The sequence below is a fragment of the Balaenoptera musculus genome, chromosome 3 (genome assembly GCF_009873245.2).
Source record: "Balaenoptera musculus isolate JJ_BM4_2016_0621 chromosome 3, mBalMus1.pri.v3, whole genome shotgun sequence".
Taxonomy (NCBI): domain Eukaryota; kingdom Metazoa; phylum Chordata; class Mammalia; order Artiodactyla; family Balaenopteridae; genus Balaenoptera; species Balaenoptera musculus.
In genome coordinates, this window is record NC_045787.1 from 116293065 (window position 1) to 116299092 (window position 6028).

Sequence of the window (6028 nt, forward strand, 5' to 3'; positions counted from 1 at the left end):
CCTAGCCCCGGACCCCGTGGGCGCGGCTGGGAAAAGGGGCGGGAGAAGGGGGCGGCGCTCACATATTTCGGGACTAGGCCAGGGCAGCCGCGGCCTGACTGTGGGTAGGGCTGCTGACCGGCAGGTGGCGGGGACCAGCTCCTACCTTTCCCCAGATAAGCTTGTCACGCTGCAGCCTTGGGACTGCTGAGCTGCGCTTCGCCCTTGGACACCCCTCATTCCTTCCCCTCTTCCAGGCCTGGTCCCTCCGGTCATCCCTGCTCTAAACCAGAGATCTCCACCCATGTCATCTTCTGAGCTTCAGAAACCCTCTTCTTTGCCTACCGATAAATCAAGTAGTAAATAATAATTAATTCATTTATCATTTAAAATTAGAAACATGAATGCCAGGAGGTCTCGTGAGCCCAAGGTTACCAGAGTTGCAGTTGCAGGCACCTGGTATCAACCCAGCAAAAGCAAAGGAAGTTAGTAGTAGTCTTCCAGCCACTGGAGTGGCTTCTCCCCATCTTTGTCCCAGAGGACAATGTCTCCATTAGGATTTTTGAACTATTGAGTATAATCCCCAGGCTTCTGGGATTGGAGAGACACAGGCTGTGGAACAAGCCTCCTACTTTTCCTTGCCTTTGAACACCACCTTCTTCTCCAACATAAAAGCTGAGCCCCCTCCCACAGAACCCAGCTGGCTAGCCTAGGTTGCCACGTTCAACAGGTGCTAGGAGATTGATGTGTTTTTCTTCCAACTTATGAATTTTTACAGGGGTCTTCTGGAGTCAATGTCCTGACCCAAAGAAATGACTCTCTCAGTAGGCATTTCAGCTCCCAGGGACACGCTGGGATGGGAGTTGTATGACACAGGGCTGGGTTGGCATTCAGAGCCCTCAGATTGTGCCAGATAGAGCTGCTTGCCTGATTCAGCCCATGTGTAGGGATAAAAACAGGCCTGCTATTTATACGTAGTCTATCCCACTCTCCCTCCCCATCCCCACTTCTGCAGGGGTCAGTGGGGCTTTGCCCTCTTAACTTGTCCCTAGCAACTCTCCCCAGGTTTAGGTTTCCATAATGCCCTGGAATCACTACAGATCTAAGCTGGAATCCTAACTTTGCTTCTTACTGTGTGACCTTGGACAAGATATTTAATCTCACTGAGTCTCAGTTTCCACACCTCTCAAATGGGAATAACAATAATAATAATGCCTACTTTGTAGAGAGCTCCGTGAAGATTGAACGAGGGAACACATATAGAGCAGTTAGTACAGGGCCAGACATATTGTCATAAATGTGACCTATTATTATCATTATTATTACTAATCATTCTATACTGACTGTTCCATTTCCTTAGAGACCTCTTTTCTCTCCCTTCCCCACAGGTCTGAGGCTCCATGTGTGGTTGGGCTGGTTTTTAGGAGGAAGCTCACCTGTCACCTATTTGGCCAAGTGCCACTGTGGGATTGCTCCTTTTGGTGATCAGTATTGGGCCTAGGACCTCAGTAGATTGTCACCACCCAGGCCACACCTTTATTCTCCCTCAGCAGCTGCCTGACAACCTGCTTCCCCAAAACGAAGCCACCTTGGGGTCAGGGCTCTCCCCAGGGGAGGGTGGAGGGAAACACTTCCTGACACACAGCCAAGTCACCCTCTTCCCCTCACCACTGCCAGTTTCACACCCTGCTCTCCTGTCCCAGCCTGCCTCTCCCTTCACACACTCTGACCTTCCGCCTTCTCACCCTCACATCAGTCTTAGCCCATTCATGGGGCAACTCCAAGCTTTCATCACACCTGTGAGCCTCACCCCAGCTAGGTTTGTGTGTCAGCCAGGTTTTATGGGAAGGACCTGAAAAAAGAATACAAAGGGCCTGGAATGGTTCTGGGACAGTCACTTCTCTCAGAACTTTGGGTGTCCTCTAATCAGAAAAAGGAATCACGATTCATGCTGGAGCAAAGTCATTAACTCATTTATTCCACAAACAATCACTGAACACTTTTCAGGCACTAGGGACACAGCAATAAATAAGACAGCCAAGGATATGCTTTTATGGAGCTTGCATTCTACCGTAGGGGGAGACAGGCAACACATTAAGTAAATTAAAAAGGAAACTAGATCCTATGATGACAAGTGCTAAGATGAAAGTTAAAATTCAATGATATACTATAGGATGCTGTGTCCCAGTGCTTGGGACAACACATTAGACTTGGTGACTGATTAGCAAAGGTCTCTCTGAGCCTGTGACCTGTAAGCTGATGCTTCAATAAGTAGAAGGAGCCAGACTTGTGATGATCCATTGCCAAAGTATTCTAAGCCGTGCAAATAGGGCAAAAACTCTGAGATGCGAACAAGTTGGGAGCACTCAGGGAACAGCAAGAGGGCCAGAAAGGAGGGAGGGTTATGAGATAACATTGAAGCAAAGGCTAGTGACAGATAACAGAGAATGTTACAGGCCCAAGGTAGATGCTGGATTTTATTTCCTATCACTGTGAGCATCAAAGGAGAGACGTCAGTGGGAAAACACAGTTATGCAGGATTCTTTCACCTCTTCCCCTTGCTCTACCCAGGCCTCTCTACCCCACCTGCTCTCTGGCAGTCAAGTGCTAGGGACACACTCCTGAGGAAGCAGACAGGCCACTCTTCTTTTCCTGACTATCTGTGGACCATGGGCAACTGAGGCTTAGAAACCTACTGGCCCTGGGCCACCAGTGAGTCACAACGGGGCAAATCTACAGCAGAAACCTTGGCATCCTGCTTCCCAGCTCTGTGCTGGGTTCCCAGGCCTCTGGAAAGACAGGCTCCTTGGGACACTGTCACTGACTCGGCTAGGCCATACAGACCTTCATTTAGGGAGAGCACTTGCAAGCCAGTGGGGAGGAGGTGCTGGTGGTGACAAGAAAGGGGAGAAGGGGACTTGGAGAGGGGACCCACCTGAGTCCCTTCCCCACTGTGGCTGAGATGTCTATGCTAATAGATTGGTTCTCCCACACCTGGCTGTGCATCAGAATTACCTGGGAATTTATTTAAAATAAAGAGGTCCTCCTAATTCAAAACTTCCTGGGGTGGGTCCCAAGCATTTACACTTTTGGCAGGTAATTCTGACATCAGCCAGTTTCTGAAGCACTGGTCTGCATAATTAGGATAACGAGTTAAGCATCTGAACAAAATCTGAACCTCTGAGGCAGAGGCAGAAGAACTTTAAGTAATGACACTTCCCATGTGCTCATGATCTTGCATGATCCTCACAACTGCCCTAAGACTAGATACTCCTCCCTATTTTAAAGGGGTAAGGCTAAAAACAGGTGAGTAACAGCCCAAGGCCACCCAGTTAGTAAGAATCTCAGCCTCAATTAGAATTCCTCTCTTTTTCCTGGGTCTGTGCTCTAAAGCTCAACACTACTCTGAACAAATGCATGAGACGATGGCCGCCCTCTCTCTGCCTCTACCGACAATAACACCCTCAGCTTTACTGAGGCTCAGTGCTCCATCTGTCTTGGGGGGAGGTGCTAAGAATCTCTGCCTCACAGACTGGAGGGAGGCCTAGGTAAGGGCAGCAGGGCAGCTAGTGAAATGGGTACGCTCTCGGGAGCCAGACTGCCACGGGTTCAAATTCAGGTTCTGCTATTTGTCTAGCTTTCTAACTTGGGACATGTTAGTCAATTTCTCTGATCTACAGTTTGCTTATCTGTAAAATGGGGATAATAATAGTAGCAGAATATGATGCCTGGCCCATAGTAGGTGCTTACTTGGTGACAGCTGCAGTTAGGAAAAATGCTTCCTTCTTTCTTTCTTCCTTTCCCCCTTCCTTCCTTTCTTCCTTCACTTCTCCCTCCCATTCTTTGTTCCTTCCTTCCTTTCTTCCTCCCTCCCTTCCTTCCAGTGGGAATTTAGTAAGGTGCTGCTTTCACCTGGGCCAGTCATCCTCAGTTGAAGTGGTCCCTCTCTGCTGCAAGATGGCCATTCTTACCAATGAGTTGGTGGATCTGCAAGGCCACTCCAAGTTTTAGAAACCGCTACCCAAGAAAGCAGCCCTCATCGCTCAGAGAGAAGCATGTGCCCCCTGGGGGATGGGATTCAGCTGCCTTCTCCTTCCATTCTGACCAGAAAAGTGAGTCCCAAGTAGACCCAGAACTCAGCTGGCTGGGGATAATGGAGGGGCTCCTCCACTGAGGGTACTTCTATCACCAGGTGGCCATGAGCCCGGTTACCCAAACTTGGAAGCTCAGGGTAAGGGGTCATTTCTCCTACCCCAGGCTGATTTCTCTCTTCCGCGTCTCTATCCCCATCAGAGCTGGTTGATCAGGCAATTTGGGGGGTGCAGCGGGATTTGAACTCAGGCCTGACCTTTGGAGTCCCCTTGCACCTCCTATGCTGACTGGGGCCCCTGGAGGAAGTGCCAGGTAATACTTCCTGTGCACCTGGGGGTGGAGAGCTCTTATGTCTTATTGCCTGGGGTCAAGATCCATTTGAATAGGATGATAGATAGGAATGGATGAGGTGGGGGGGGGTGGTGTGTTAAGGGGACGTCTGAAATCCCTGTCATCCCCAGAAGATGTTGAGGAAAGGATATTTATGATGTGCTTGGCGAATGCCTGGATTCCAAGCCATCCTCCTCCATTTCTGGGCCCATTTCTGTGGCTTCAAGAGATTTAAATCTCCAGTCCCAGGACTTTACCCCTTCTGTCATCCCCTAGCACAGATGGCTCACTGGAGGGACAGGCAAGTGATTCTCATCCATCGCACAACCCGCCTCCTTCCTCAAGCCTCAGGTTCCTCCATATAAAATGAAGGTTTGAAACAATTGTTCTGTATTCAGGCACTGGCCAGTGATGTCCATAGTGAATTGTTAGCAGTTGTGCTGCTGTGGAAAGTCTTGCTGAGACAATTCTATGACGATCAACAGTGCCCGATCTACAGGGTGTGATAATTTTCTCTCTGTGCCTCAGCTTCTTCATCTTCAGATGGGGGGAGAATAACAATCTACTTAGGGGGTTCTTGTGACAATTGAAGGAGATAGCATCTCTGAAAGTGCTTGGCAAAAGGGAAAGCCCTATATAAATACGTCAGTACTATTATTAACGTCTCCAGAGCTCAGCCTTGGAACGAGGTCACATCACATCCTGTACCAGGAATGTATAAGTTTGGTTCCTCTTAGAAATGTGGTCACAGAGCTGCAATTTAACAATATCCATTTGCTCTTTTTTTTGCTCTTTTTTAATTTATTTTATTTATTTATTTTTTGGCCGCGCCACGTGGCTTGCGGGATCTTAGTTCTCCGACCACGAATCGGGACGTGCTCCCTGCAGTGGAAGTGCGGAGTCCTAACCACTGGACCGCCAGGGAATTCCCATTTGCTCTTTTTTATAACTTAAGGTTGATCTAAGACAATGGTTCACAAAGGAAGAGATACTACCTCCTAGGGGATATTTTAGGAATCTGTGGGAGAGTTTTTGGTTGTCACCGATTGGGGAGCCCTCAGGCACTTGTGGGGGAAAGACATCAGGCACACACAATTAAGAATTGCCCCAACTTCCACTGCTTTTGAGTGTCCCGCCAGATACTCATATGGGTGAAACTCTTGATTATAATTACTTGAGCCTAGACTTATCTCTAATTCACACAAAAATGCAAAAAGAGTTTTTGCACTGACTTTTCCAGGAATGAAATTAGCATGAGTTCTCATTTTGGTGTTATTTGAGTTGCCAAACGACAAACCTGTGTCAGTTAGTATTTGTAGTTGTCACACTCAAGGTAAGTCTGTGTAGGTGCAAGCAATGGGCAACTTCACTGAGATTTCTAGAGTAGTCTGACCAAGCATTTGCCTATTCAAATAATATTATTTTATTTTAAATCACCCCTTTTATATTAATTAGGGTATTCACTTTCTTTAAAGAGTAACTGTGCAGTTAGGATATTATTTGTGAACTTCATTTCAGAATAGTAAAGGGACATTAATGTATTTGTTATAAAAAGGAAATATCGATTCTGAAAGGGTTGAGAACCACTAACATAAGAGATGTTCACATGGAATATGAATATCTGTAT